The 15962-nt window shown below is 40.1% G+C and overlaps 1 long non-coding RNA gene across 1 annotated transcript; it reads left to right on the top strand.

The window, feature by feature from the left end:
* The first annotated feature begins 7869 nt into the window (after positions 1-7869).
* Positions 7870-13388, top strand: LOC310767310. The gene is made up of 4 exons (XR_014550865.1): positions 7870-8148; positions 8525-8643; positions 11925-12063; positions 13034-13388. It is a non-coding gene; the product is annotated as an uncharacterized lncRNA (long non-coding RNA).
* Positions 13389-15962: the final 2574 nt, after the last annotated feature.

Genomic DNA, 15962 nt, shown 5'->3' with positions numbered 1-15962 from the left:
ATAAAGTAGCATAACAAGAACGGCTGGAAGTCAAGTCATTTGGTGGGCATCCGTGTGGGGTAGGTGTGTAGGTATGTTGATATGTATAGTATAGGTAGGTATTATATAGAGTAATGTAGGTATGTTTTATGCTATGAAAACAAGGTAGTGTGTTGTGTATGTGTGTTGTGTAAATGTATGTGTTTTATATGTTATAATAAATTAAATTAAAAAAATGAAGTCCAAAAACACCCAAATTTGGGAAACCCTGTTCTACACTGTAATTTCCATTGGGAAATACTGTATGAAATATCTCTTCAGTACTTTCGCTGCGCTTGGCAATTCAGGTGAACCCTATGTTTCAATTTTAATGGCAGATTCCAACTCATAAGACTGCAGAAAATATAGCTGGCCAAATACCATGCTTTAGCCATTAAAATTAGGACACATCTATTAAAGGGACGATGAGTTTTTAACCAAAATTTGTCTGTATATTTTAACTATTTCTGATTGTGGATTTTGCTATACTCCACTTTTCATAGGCGCAAGCCTTGCTGAAATAAACGGAACAAGTTAATTGTCTAAAAGTCTCATTTGTTTAAGTGGAACAAAGATGGCCAATCTTCTATAGATCTGAGTCATTAAAAAGCTTTGAGGTTTTATTTCTAATTAAGTGGTATACAAATTCTCTTTAATAAAAATTCCCACACAACCAACAACAACTTTAATATCACTGCTCTGCATAACTATATACTGTAGACTTTCCATAGCATTCACTAATGGGAAGTTCAGCTTCTCTACCACTTATACACCTGACTGTGTTCATATATTAAATGAGTTCCATAATATTCTAGAGTTATAAACATGAATAATGGCTGATCTAATCTTTAAAATAACATAATATACACTGGGTATTCCAGTGGGGGGTGGCAACCAATGTTCAATTTTTGCTTTATCCTATGCAAAATAATTCAGATTCCTCTCCCCCACCCCACATTCTGTGGAGAACTTATGCCAACAAATTGCTGCTATGAGCTAGCCTACATCTAAAGCCAGAAATGGCTTTCAAAATTATCCTTCTCTGTTCACATATATTTGACGTAAATTACATCAAATTGTATTTGAAACACCAAACTGGCATTAATGGAAGCTTTATCCACCCCCCACCCCCTTTGCTTCAGGCACCATTTTAAAATAGATGAGCATAAAAATGCAGTCTGCATCATTAAGTTTATATGAAACTAGTGAGAATAAAAATCACCATGTAAGTTTTTAATAAGATGTGTTTTTCATTCCAGTTTAATAACCCAAGTCTATATTCATCTTCCAGTATAATAAATACACTGAAAGGGAGGCATTCTTTTGTGGGCTTTAACGTGTTGAAGGTTCCTGAAGATGGAGCTTTCCGGGAAGCTGGGAAAAAGAAAATTCTTTTAATATGGCAGTGTGGAGTATTATTATCATAAATAATTAATGTGCACAGCGGAAGAAAAGCTGAGCTTCATTAATAATTCTTATTTTTAGTTGGCATAGGCTGGAGGTGCTCTATCTTTTTTCATGCGATCCGTGTCAATTTCCTTGATTTTAATTTAATAGATGTTAAAATTTTAAAGGTGGTCTGCTGTGTTCTGCGGCGGACTTTCTGTGTGTGTGTTTATGCATTTGTTTGTGCCTTTTCATTAATATCCCAGCGCCAATTCTTATCCGCAAAGATATTTTTAGTAGCGTGTACACAAGGAAGGTGGGGGTAGGGAAAGCACCATCGAGGCAAGGTGGAGTGGGCATCACTGTCAGCTTCTTTCATCTTACATTTCCCCGTGGGACAAAGATTCTTCTTTGATTAGGACCTCAGGAAATATTAAAAAGCTTTGCTGCGAATTTGAGCTCATCAAAACCGACTCTGAGTTTTTCTCCTTCTTCTTTAAAGAAAACAATATGCTGGGATAATTCACCTTTTCTTCTTCTTGCTTGCAATGGCAGGCTCCCTTTCATTTGTGATGAAACGAGAGCTAATTTCTCAGACCGGTTTGCATGCTAACCCTTGTGATTTGCTGCTTTTTTTTTTGCGCATGGCAAACCGCAGCCGCTATTGGATCGCTAGCTTGCATGGAGCTGCTATCAAGGATGCCTCACTGTTGCAGATTGTTTGCTTCGGTTGTTCTTCAGCCGGCTTCTCCCTTGTAATGTCGCACAGTGATGTAGAAGAAGGAGCAAGAGCTGGTGGCAAACCTCTGATTTACGGCTTCGCATATTCAAGAGGACAACTTAAGACCCTGTTCAGGCATTAAAAAAATTCTATCCATGGAAGGGGTACAAGGCTGTGTCAGTTAGACCCAACCTCTTTGCCCCTAAGCTTTCTGGGGTGAGCGGGAAGATTTGAAGGATAATTCTAAGTGCATTTGGCTGAATGTTCTTACAGTTCTCACTGCACTTGGGAACCTTGCTCAGTCAGAGGACTATAAATATGTTTGATCAATGTACTTAAAATTCCTCTTTATTTTATACATTTTTTATTCAATTTTCCATTTCCCCCAATATTACATCATAACAATTATTATTATTCACAATTTCAAAATTTTCCTCAACCTCCTTCTCTGGTTAATTTCACAATAATATCATTCCTGCATATTACCTTTCCCCTTCCTTTTTTATATTTTAACTTATAAAATATAACTTTTGCTAATTATAGATGATTATTCAAAACCTGCTAATGAGTTCAAGTCTTTGCATTGATTCTGTACGTAGGCCGAAAATGGTTCCCAGTCTTTCTTGAAGGATTTTTTGTCCTTATTTCGAAGTCTCTCAGTTAATTTTGCCATTTTGGTATATTCCGTAAGTTTTTCTTGCCAGTCTTGTTTAGTTGGTGTTTCATCGCTTTTCCATCTTTGTGCAAATAACATCCTTGCCGCGGCTGCAGCATACATAAAAAGTTTTTGTTTACCTTTTGGTAAATCTTGACCTAAAATTCCTAACAAAAAAGCTTCTGGGCTTTTGACAAAGGTTATCTTAAACATTTTTTTTTTATTTCATTATATATCATTTCCCAATAATTTTTAATTGTTTTACAATTCCACCATAAATGATAAAACATGCCTTCCTTCTCTTTACACTTCCAACACACTGGAGCCCAGTTCATCTTTATACTTTCCCACTCAATCTGCACAGCCCTGCCACAGGTAGAATTTAAGAATGCCTGAACAGGACTTCAGCTTTGCCTGCGTGGAACCAAGCATAAAACTGAGAATACACTGATGTGCGAGAGCCAACTGAGACATTATTTTTGCCATGGGAACTGCAATCCCCATGGTGTAGTGGAAGCTGGTCCACTGGCGCAACCAGGCCACAGCCCTCTCTCTGAAAATGTCAGGCGATTTTTAGAAATTTCTGTGGGATATAACCAGCCTCATGAAACCAACATTCTTAACTCTGATTAATGCATGAAAGGGTTAAGACCATAGAGGAAGCTGTTCTTCTAGGCTTAGCTAGGTCACACTCCCTCACCTTGGAGGGAAGGGCTACCTAACTCTTTGTTCTCTCACTTTCCACCTTTTTGCACCAGGAAGGACATTTGGGTTGGTCGCTCCAAGTCCAGGCCAATACCACATGGCTTTAGCAAGCCATCTTTGTGTATCTATACAAATAATTTAGAAACTGCATTGGCTGCCAGTTAGTTTCTGGGCCCAATTCAAAGTGCTCAGGACCACCATACGTCAAGGACTACCTCTTCCCATAAAAACTGACCCGGACACTGCAGTCATAATCTGAGGCCCAGTTTTGTGTGCCTCCTTCATGAGAGGTCTAGAGGATGGCAACATGAGAAAGGGCCTTTTCTGCCATGGCTCCCTGTTTGTGGAATGTTCTCCCCAGGGAGGTTCGACTGGCACCTTCAGTATACATCTTTAGATGCCAGGAGAACTCAATCCTCTTTAAACCTTTGGCTAACAGTCTATGTCCTTTTAAATGTGTTTGTGAGAGGAGGGTTATTGTTTTATTTGTTCTTGTTTTTATTATGCACTTTGTGGTTTTATTCTGTATTTTTTATGTTGTGAACCGCCCTGAGATCTTCGGATGACGGGTGGTATACAAATTTACTAAATAATAAATGACAATAATAACAGTCATGCCTCCCCCTGCAAATAATCCTGGAAACTATGGTTTGTTAAAGGTGCTTGTGGCTCTATGAGGAGTAAACTACAGTTCCCTGGATTCTTTGGGATAAATCATGCATGTTAAAGTTGTGTGTGTGATTAAATATATGGTGTGAATATGACTTTAAGCTCAACAAGAGGCCTAACTACTGATTGTGTTTCATGCTTTTGAGAAAAGTGTGCATTTATTCGCTACTTTTATTTTGAAGAAAAAGCAGCTACAGGACCCTGATCTGTAATGTTTCCTGCCCATAGCTGGCACACTCCCCCAAGTCCTTGGATGCTGTTTGCCTCCAAGGATGCTGTTTGCAATAAACAGTAGTTTATGCCAAACTATAGTTTGGTTATTGGGAGTATGCACTGCTGGCTCATGATTTCCCTCCTCCCCTCTCCCTTGTCCTTTTATGTGTTGTTCCATTCCTGTTTTCCAGGCAGGAAAGCTGTCTTCTTGTTTAAGAAGCAAGGAGCTGGAATAGCAGAATAAGGTGGTAGCATTCACCATGATATCACTCGGTCCCCACCCTGCAAGTCTCAGGGTCTGGATTAGTGGGAGACATAGTAAGCATAGACTACATCACAAATTGCCAAGTCCTCTGGGAACCTATGGTGAAAATCAAGAAGTGAGCGTACAAAGGAACAAGACAAAAGGGGAGGAAAGACCTTGAGAACACCCTGTGGTTTGATTTTCAGCTGTGGCCAATGCAAACCGGTTGTTTTGTGTGTATGTGTCCCAAATAAACTGGAAATAAATGAGCTTTGCAAACTGGAAATATAAGTGCTTACAGATGGCACGAATGGGGAAACAGAACTTGGTTCTTGACCTATGCTCACTGATTTGAATGCTCCCATGTGCACAACTGTGTTCAAATGAAACCGTTCAGGTCATGCCAGTATGCTGGGGAGGCAGAGTTTAATGCCGCGGTACTTCCATACATATTCATTGAATGTGCTGCTGAACATCCTTGAAGAACTACAGAGTGATGACCACTAAAATTTTTCATTTTTGCTTGCCCAGGTCCAGCCTGTTGAGAGAAGCTGAACAATAGCCAAAACCAGGTTGGAACTGCTACAGAGTCTCGTACACTGAAACTACCAAAATCATGGAATCAGGACTCTTAGGGCAGACTCAGAAACATTACAGGCAGGGTGGCAGAAAAGTTCCCCGTTTCTCATTCTTGCTTATTTTAACTATTACTGGTCAGTTTGAGATGGTTGTGTAAAGTGGCTAATAAGCTTAATTAATGATCTGTGGGGATGGAATTCTGTACTGGTTACCTATTATAGCAATATTCTATTGCAAGAATCTTCCTAGGAAGATTCTTGAAGTGCAATAATGATGAGTTATGACGGGGGGAGTCTTGAAAAAGAAGAAAACTTTCCCCCCCTAACTAACCTAATTTGAGATGTGATTGGAAGGACTGATTGGCAGTTGGCAGAAATTAACGATAATGAACTCATTTTGATAGAAAATGAACCAGATACCATGCCGGCTGTTAAAAGTTTTCAAATCTGGTTTCTCTCTACTAAACACAGTCCTCCAAGCTCTGTCCATCTGCCTACAAGAAAAGAACCTTTTACATGCTTCAAGAGAGGGAGGGGGAAAGAAAAAGAGAAATCCTGTTATAAAAATGCTGCTGTGAGTTGCTGATTACATGATCACTTCTTTGCTCTCAGCAAGGAAGCTGAATGGTGTTAAATTCAGGGCAGAGGAGCAGCAGGTAACTTGAATGCAGCAAAAAGGGGTGGGGAGGGAGAATCATCATAGATGTTTACCAGACATAATTTCCAATTTTGCTTTGAAAGCAACTTGGATGTTTCAATATTAATGAACTTAAATGGGTTATATGCAGATTGCCAAACATTCAATAAGATGTGTTTGGAAAAGTTTGCCTTATGCATGCTCAAATCTTCATTAGCTGGAGTAACGTAACGTGTAAAAACAACAATACCACACACTTGTAGCATGACTGCAGTCAGAATCCCATGCACCTTTCGACAGCTTCAGTTCTATTAACTTCGGTGGGATTTAGTTATGTCACTTGGTAGTGCATAGGTTTTGAGCCTGTGACACTGATTCACTCTGTAGACAGAATTCAATGCTGGAGAGTCAATGTAGTGAACGATATATTGGCAGACAGCTACTGTTGACTGAAATGCCAGTTGTGGGTCATTCTGCTCCTCATCCTAATATAAGGCATTCTAGGACACGTAATCAGCTTTTACCTGCAGGACAGTGAGCTAATTCTTCACTTTGTTCTTAATCAATGAAAGCCATCAAACACAACAGACGTTTGTTGACCCACTTAATGTAATGTGTGAAGCTGTTCTCCCAAGCCAGGCAAAAGGAACACACCTATATGGTTAGGTATGTACTAAGGCCCATTGAAGTTCCTGTGTGCTGCAACGCACATTCAGCATGGACAGTGACTTACATTGTTGATGTTAGCCCAATGCAACAAGTGAGGGGTTTTGCCTTCACAATTATTCCCTGCCACAGTGGCTCATAAAATTAAAATATAAATAATCAATAGTGGTTTGATGGCACCATTCTTGGTACTGTCCAGTAGTTAGCTCCCCCATCCTCTTTCTTTCTCTCTCTTTTTTACCTGTGTCATCTTTCATGGATGTTGCTCTTTAAATAACAAACTTTATTCCACATTTACTTTGGTGATGATAAAAGACAAGACATTTGCAATGGATTTGCATGCCTGAAGGAGCGTCTCCACCGCCATTGTTCAGCTTGGACACAGATCCAGCACTGAGGGCCTTCTGGCAGTTCTCACTCCACAAGAAGTGAAGCTACAGGGAAGCAGGCAGAGGGCCTTCTTGGTAGTGGCACCCTTCCTGTGGAACGCCCTCCCATCAGATGTCAAGGAGATGAGTAATTTTATATCTTTTATGAGACATCTGAAGGCGGCCTTGTATAGGGAAGCTTTTTAAGGTTTAATGTTTTACTGTGTTTGTATACATGCTGGAAGCCACCCAGAGTGGCTGGGGCAACTCAGTCAGGTAGGTGGGGTACAAAATAGTAGTAGTAGTAGTGGTAATAATAATAATAATAATAATAATAATAATAATAATAATAATAGTAATTTTGCTTAAAGGTGGCTGGAAAACAACAACATAGCAGCCTCCTATAAAACACACACACAGTTTGCCCTTTGGGGAGCGGCTTTGTACCTAGATACCTACACACACCTGTGTCACACACCTCAGTCACATTTCTTGGCATCTTGAGGAAAATCCCAGAGAATGCTACACACACCTTGAAGTAAACAGTCTCTATCAGAGTAAGAACAGGGACAAAAGAGATCTCTTGGGTACTGCCTTCCATTTACTCTGTGTAACCTACTCACTTTCTTATCCTGCGCCAGTGTTTACTCCACCTGTTTAAAGATACATTCATTACCAGCTCTCCTCCCATTTCGGTAGCTAATCTAGCCTGGAAAAAAACTAAACTGATTGTTAACCTGACTACAGACAAGAGGCTTGCTGTGCAATTTTCTAACCATTAGGACAAGGGAGTGAACCTGTTTGTGTTTCAAGGAAATGTTTTACGTGTCCACCCATTTAATTCAGGTTAAGGGTATTGTTCTGCATCTCAGTGCAGTCTTGGGTAAGTGGCATGATTATTGCTGGCATGGAGGGGTGGGGTGGGGGGACAGGAATTAGGGCAGTGCTTCATGTGGGTTCAGCCAAAGTCTGTGCTTTATATTAAAGAGAACAAAACAGGACTGGACAGAGTGTTCTGGGAAACTAATAATCAAATAGACTGCAGCCCATATTTGCTTTTGGGAATGTGATATAGAGGCATTACTTGGAGATTTTCTATTAAAAACGAAAACGAAAAAAGCAACAGAGAAATCAAGGGAACCTAATAATAGCTTCTTAACCACAGAAAGCGAGAAACAACATAGATACGATAATTGAATATGGTTTTGATGGTCAGAATCTGCCTTTATTCTACAGCTGTATTTTCGGATTTGAGGCTTGATCCTGGCAGCCACGACGACAACTTTTTGTATGTAATTGCCTGCGTATTTGTTCATTCAAGAGTGTGTTCCATTTCACTTTTTAGCCTTGCTAGATTTTAATAAGGCTGGGAGATCTTTGTTGTTGGTACTGCTGCTGGCTGTTGTCAATACAATCATCTTGCTTTTTTAACTATTTATATAATACGTTTAATTTCATTTGTTCAGATCCCAATCCAGTAAAGCATGCATTTTGGATATGGATACTATTGAACTGCAGAGCTAGTGGCATTGTGGGACAATGACGGCTGCCACACAAACTATGGCAAGGCCTACACTTCCACATGCTCAAGCCTTTCCCTGTGGATTCCCTCTCTCCCAGTGAGCTCATGGTCCTAACAGGCTGCTTCTTGTATCCGGCTGCAGGTTCATTGGATTTTTTGCCTGCCAACTTCCTTCCACTGCTGTTGAAAATTAAGATTCCTTGCTTGGCAGCTGCCCTTCCTTAGCTTCTTGGAGCACCAAGCCTTCTTTTTCTCCAACAGGTGTGCCGTGGTGTGAACGTACAGACAGAACCTTATGCTGAAAAGCATTAGAAATGGAAGATTTTATTCTCCAAATCATTTGCAATTATTCAGTTTAATGTAATTGTTATCTCGATGCTTCAGGCGCTTTGGGGACACTGTGGTAGTCCGACGCAGGGGACTGTTCTCCAAAATATAATTTTCAATATGCGCTAAGATTCACAGGACATTGAAAATCATTGTTGAACATGCCATTAAAGGTCAAGGCCATTTTGGGCAAATTAACATAAGGATTATATTCAACACTCAGGAAGCAATTGTGCCATTTTTGATCGCACTGGGAAGACCTCATTTAGAGCCCTGGGTTCAGGAGGTCTGAGCATTTTAATTCAAGAAAGGTGCTGACAAAGGAGAAAGGATTGAGAGGAGAGCTAGAAAATGATAAGAAGGTTAGTCGTCCAGGGGAGGAAGCAATTTCCCTTTCCCCTTCTGCACCTTCAGGTACAATATCTGAACTATTTGTCTCTTGTAAAAATCAGCTAAATGCCCATTGAAAATACTTGGCAATGAGCAGAATGGAACTGCAACCACACCTGCATGTTGTAAGGCTGGGGTGGGGAACCTGGTGCCTTCCAGATGTGTTGCTGGATTCGAGCTTTCCTCCACCCAGGTCATCATGGCCAATATGGGTCATGAGATCTGTAATCCAGCAACACCTGGAAAGCTGCAGGTTCCCCACTTCCGTTGCAAAGTGATATGTGCAGGGCTAACTCAGGACATTTTGTCACTAGGGTAAAATGACAAGACAATGTGTGTCCCCCTTCCGATTGGACTCGTAGCTGAATCTGACTTCAGCACTGGTGATGGGGCAGCAGGCTAGTGTAGGGTTGATAGTGCAGGTTGTATGACACTCACAACTTTCTCCTACAATACCTGCCCATAGCATCTGCTGTCTAGGGGGCTGCTGTATGCAAAAGTATGTTGTGTGGGATGCCATATAACTACAATGGTACCTCGCGTTACATATGCTTCAGGTTACATACGCTTCAGTTTACACACTCCGCTAACCTAGAAATCGTGCTTCAGGTTAAGAACTTTGCTTCAGGATAAGAACAGAAATTGTGCTCCGGTGGTGTGGCGGCAGCAGGAGGCCCCATTAGCTAAGGTGGTGCTTCAGTTTAAGAACAGTTTCAGGTTAAGTACGGACCTCTGGAACAAATTAAGTACTTAACCCGAGGTACCACTGTATACTGCTTCATATTTCAGCAGAAATCTCTAAACTTTTTCCATATCTCAACAAGAATGTACAGAACGTGGAAGCAAGGTTGCTTGTGGTGGGCAAACTGCCGTCAGCATATGATAACATCTTTTTCGTGGGATTTGCATTGGCTGTCAATCAAGGTCACTGCATTCTGCTGGAGATTTTCTCCCCCAAATATCAGAAGCCCTCTCTACAGCAACTCAGAGCAGGACTTTCAAAGTTGGCTACTGCTGTTCTGTGGAGCAGCAGTTCTGTTGAGATATGACAGGCTCCCACTATCTCTATGTTCCGGAAACAATTGAAAATGTTTTTGTTTCAACAAGCTTTTCCAAGTAGACGGAAAGGTCATTGCTTTGGGTTTCATTCTGCGTTGTTTTTGTCCCTGTACTTGGTTGTTCTTATACTATTTTCAAAAGCTTTTTTGCTATTTCTAAAGATGGAACATGCATCACCCTTGGGAGATATATTATGGAAGGTGTCTCACAAAATGAATGAATAAATGATATATAATACAAATTCAACATCCAGTGTGCTACAACTGTTAATAATAACAGATCCCATGTTTTAAGTAACATAATTAAGTAACAATAAGTATCTAAAGACAATGTAAGTTAGTAAAGTAAATGGGGAGGGGGAGCAAATCATACAGAAAACATATGGTATATTTGGATATGTCTGCTAAATTTGTAATATGGATCACAATCCTAACACAGTTCCAAAGAAACCTAGCTGCCAAGTGCCTAAACCACTACCAGGCAGTCCAAACAGCGATCCAATTTTTAAATGATGAGAACATGTATGCTGGGGAACACCACATGTGGTAAGCAAAAGTGAAGAGACACTAACGTACCTGGCCTATTGGCTTTGCTTTTCTCTGTGTTTTTTTTTTTAATTTCACGTAACTATCCAGAACTAGAGTGAAATCCTATATCCTGTAATTTATTAGATTAACCTTTCAGAAACTGCTTTTAATTAGAACACTGGGAAACCTCTCTTCACTTGCTGCCAAATTGTTAAAAAAAAAAATCACACAAAAGGGGAAACAAATTAAACAGAGAGAAGTGTTCCATTTTGGATTTTGGTCACTCTGTAAGAAATCCTATCAATAACAGAATTCTGTAGTGAGATTCATGGTGCTTCTATTTGTTTGTCCACCACACTGAGAAATCTATTTTTAACAGAATGCAAAACACACACACACACAGAGACACAATGATAATTACCAAAGTATAAGAGTATCTGAGTGGCTGAAATAGCGACATGTAGCAAGGAGTCTTGATTTTTTAAAATAATAATAATTGCTTTGTGTGTCCTTGTCTAATCTTGCCCATTTCTAAAATTTATTTATTGGTGTGTGTTTTTCTTCTTGTAAATCTACCAAAGAATAAAATGAAATCAAATCGGGATTAAGGGGTAAAGAGGGCATGCGCACTGTGTCGTGTTGATGTCATGGTCGTGGCACTTGCCCTTCATCTGATAGGAAATGTTCTGTACGGGTGGGCATACACAAAAATGGGTGGCTGGGGAGGGTCAGTTGGGGGGATTGAGAGAGAAATGTCCCTGTTTTCATCTGAGGAACGCTGGAGGGTGTGTGCTTTGTCCGTACAAGTAGATCTTCAAAACAATGCGACAGCTACCTTTCAGCTGAGAATAAATCTACGTGGTTGAAACAAAGGCAAGTAGCATTAGCTCATCATGACTGCAGATGAGCCCTGGCTACCTTGGGATAATTGAATCGTAAAATAATTCAGCATGATCTACCCATTTGTCTGTGATACGTTTTGAGTGTGCAGCCATGTACATTATGCGAAGGAAAATCTGGGCTGGCTTTTCACTGAAGGAAATTGTATTTTTTTTTTTTTTTTTTGAGAGAGAGAGAGAGAGAGAGAGAGAACTTGCTTTGTAAAGAACTTTTTCAGCGATGGAGGGAAAATGTCACCACATCCTCTGAACAGCAACATACTGTACAGGCCCACTTCCGTGCCAAAGAATGAACAGAGATAAGAGAACAGTGGGCAATGTTTATCCTTGTTCCTTTCAGCTCCTCACAGCTGTGTAGAGCCTGGTCATCATTACCAACAAATGAAAAGGAATGGAAACATTAACTCTGTGGAATCTTTGAAGAAGCTGGTGGCAATGAAGTTAAGAAAGCATTAACAATGGAAAGCATTTAGGAAAAGGTCAGCGCTCAGATTAATGTATGCTCTCGCTACTGGGCTGCTTCGGGGCTAAGATGTGCTCGCACTATAGATGAAGGGACCAGTTTAGGGATGTAGTTAGTCACGGGCTTCCTTCTGTGAGACTGAGGACTGTAGCCGCTTGATGAAAATAATTACCACTACCATTCTTTGCCGCCTTTCATGGCTCCGATGGGAAACTGGCTAATGCTGCTGCTTCCTTTCTTAGGACTTCTGCCAAGCAGCCAATGTGCTTCTCTCTTCCCACCAGCAGGCCAGCCTTGATCCTTGGTAGATTTGACAGAGCAGGATATGGTATCCATGGGACCTCCAATAGTTTTGTTGTGCTGCAAAGGAACTGGTCACCATGTTCATATAGATACCAATGAGTGTTGCTATGGACGATGGTGATGAGGCAAACGCAACACACACACACACACACACACACACACACACACACACAACACCAAGCTAAGTCACTTCTTGATTTGCTATTCAGACCACTCTTGAGCACTGAAGCAGTGGCCATCTGCCAGTGTTTGTAATAGGAGGTCAGTATGCACTGACATTCAATAAATTGGTATTATATGCCTCAGATTTGTGCTTTATGGGTTCTACATTCTTTCAGAAATATGAGCCTTGAATGGAATTGTGATTGAAAATCCACATAGACAAATTTGTGTCCAAAGACAAGCAGATGGTTGCATTGTCTATCTATAAATAATAACGTTATTTAACCAGAGAAATGGTTTGACATACTCACTGAAAGTAATGGGACTTAGGCTCAGTCCTAGGCACATCACTCAGCTCAATGAGACTTATTTCTGAGTACATGCAGGTCCCACGTTCCAAAAACAGTGTGTTCCCAATACATTGTTTGTTAGACGAGTGTTCGGATAACAAGCTGACAATTTCCATTATTTCCTATGGGAACATTCCTAATCTGTGATCTCTCTCCCCTCTCCTAACATAGTTTCTTCCTGAAATGGCTGCAGTCAACCAGCAAAAGAGAGACAATGGAAAAACCTATTTGCCTTATGTATCCTGCTCTCTGATTTATCCGATCTCTCTCTCCCCCTTCCCTCTCTCCGTGGTTTTTGCCTGAAAATGACTGCCATCAACCAGCAAAGCAGAAACAAGTAAGGAAGTGGGCAAACTCTGGCTGTTTGGATATCTGAATTAGCCATGTGTGTAGCAATGTTTGGGCATAATTATTCATGTTCGGATAAGTGAATTTTCACATATCGAGCTTTCAGAAAGCAGGACCTGTTCTTTGCAAACAAGCTTATTGGTCTGACAAAATTATGCTTTTCATTTAAACTCATTTATTTGGGATTCACTCTTTTTATATTTATTTATTTTTAATGCAATATTTCCTTGAAAACTGAGACATTGGAACAAAATCTGGTACTCATGTTTGAAACACAATTCTAGATTTAAAGTAGAAATATCAGCTTGATCTCTGCACCTATTTTCAAAGGAAAGGGACAGGAAAATGCAAAATGCACCACAAGGGAAGATTGAAAGTGAAAATTTAATAATTTCCATTTAAATGTATTGATGATTAGCTCCCTTTGTCCTGAGAAAGATTTTAAGATACTAGGCTCCCCACTCCTCCCCAGTTCATAAAGAAAACATATAGCTCATAGTGAATGTACCTATTAATAGAAAAGCCAGTAAAATACATTTCAAAATGTACTAGTGTGAATCAAGAAATAGGACTGTCATTTCTTTTCTTTTCTTTTTGACAGATCACATTATTTCCTTCATTAGGTTTGGGTTCAACTCCCATCTACAACGTGAATAAAATTCAGGGTACATTCACTGTTTTATCAATTGACGTTCCATGTCGGGTAGTAGCTCCATTCCACATTCCTGTGATGTGAACTTGTCACAGAGTTCACACAATTATTATTTCTCAAGTTATTCCTGTGGAAAACCACTTTCACTTTCACTCTGCAACATAAAAAATATTTGAGAGTACCAGAGACATGTCAAGATTGGAGTGGTGGGGGAGGGGGGAGAGCATTTCCTACACTTTTTATTAGATTTTGACCTAGGAATGTGCCCAGCACATTATTAAGATCCTAAACATGATGAAACAGCAGCAGACATTGATTCAGTTGGACCAGTGCTATCAGTGGGTCTGGGAACTGAATTTGCACAGGGAATGAATGGGATCATCCTCTGTTAGGAATGGGCAAAATCTGTCAGTTTTAGCAGATTGAATCCATTGTAAGTCATTCTCAGAGTATGTACTTTGAAATTGCTTGGCATGTCCAACTTAGGTCCATACGTTTCATAGAATCATAGAATGGTAGAGTTGGAAGGGACTACGAGGGTCATCGAGTCCAACCCTCAAACCCACGGCCTTGAAATTAAGAGTCTCGTGCTACTCTGAGCAGAATTTAGTTGGTACAATCCAGTTTCTAAATCTTAAGTTCAGTTTGTCACATTTTTACATCAGTTTGTGATTTTCATTCTCTTAAAAAAAAGTTCTCACCTGCATCTCAATGTGTATATTTACTAATATACCAATTTTTTAAAGCAGTTTTGCCTAACATGCGTTTCTGTATGATTTTTCACAAAGATCAGTAACATAGGAGCCACCTTCTCGGGGCTGAGTTCCCTTTGCCCCCCCACCGCCATAAAGTATTTGAGGGGGTTGCCCCCCAAGTTGATGTGCATTGCCATTCAAATGGTGTATGTGAACTGTCACTTGTGAGTGATTATGCGGGGCAGAGCTTACTTTGCAAATCCCTCCCCCATATTTTATTCAAGTTGGCACCCCTGATCAGTAATAAGACTAGGCAGTCATAATGCGGATCTCCATTTAAAATACTGTAAATACACATACTGATCAGGGAGGTGGAAAATGACAGCAAGCCATAGGTGGGGGCTCCTAGGGGCCGAAGCACTTTCTCCCCCACATGTTTTTTTAGGGGGCCAGGCCCCCTCAATGTTCAGAGGGCGTTCGGCTCCCACCCCTGGCTCCTTGTGACATCACACATGCTGTGTCAGGACGTTGTGTCGGACGCCCCTCAGTTGTGCTGAGATGCTAATTCCTCTGCAGCAAGAAGTGTTATAGTTTTGTTCTGGGCTTTTTTCTAGCCGGAACTCAACAGAACTCAGGTAGGTGCCATTGCCATTATAAGAGAACAAGGGAGGCATTCAGGGTGAGTTCTGCCACCTCTTTTTCTAGAAAAATAGCACTGCCTTTTGTTTTTGTTTTGTTTTTTAACCATCTTCAATTTTTAAAAAACTTTTTATTTATACTTTTCAGATTTATACATTTCACTGATTTTACAATCATTTTGACACTTCAAAACTTGACTTCCTTCCCCCCACTTCCTGCAGTTCCTTAAATTTATTTTTAATATATTCTGTAGATCCAAATTAACTTAATTTGTTCATTTATTCCTCTTCTTTAAATATATATTCTTATGAAACTGCAGGTTGTTTACAAGAACCCTGCCAATGTTTTTATCTGTTTACAATTTACCTGTAAATATTCAATAAACCAATTCCATTCTTGTATAAAAGTTTGTTATCTTGATTTCTTACTCTTACCATCAGAAATGGTAAGTTTCGCCATTTCTGCATATTCCATAAGCTTTTGTATACATTCTTCCTTTGCTGGGACTTCTTCTTTCCATTTTGGGGCAAGTAACATTCTTGCCTCTGTAGTCGCATATATGAATAAGTTTCTATACATTTTAGGTAGTTCTGCCAACAAAGGTCCGTATAGTTAAAGCTATGGTTTTCCCAGTAGTGATGTATGGAAGTGAGAGCTGGACCATAAAGAAGGCTAATCGCCGAAGAATTGATGCTTTTGAATTATGGTGCTGGAGGAGACTCTTGAGAGTCCCATGGACTGCAAGAAGATCAAATCTCTCCATTCT

This window comes from Podarcis filfolensis, assembly GCF_964270895.1.
Source record: "Podarcis filfolensis genome assembly, chromosome: 7".
NCBI classification, from domain to species: Eukaryota; Metazoa; Chordata; class Lepidosauria; order Squamata; family Lacertidae; genus Podarcis; species Podarcis filfolensis.
This window is presented reverse-complemented; position numbering and strand designations above follow the sequence as displayed.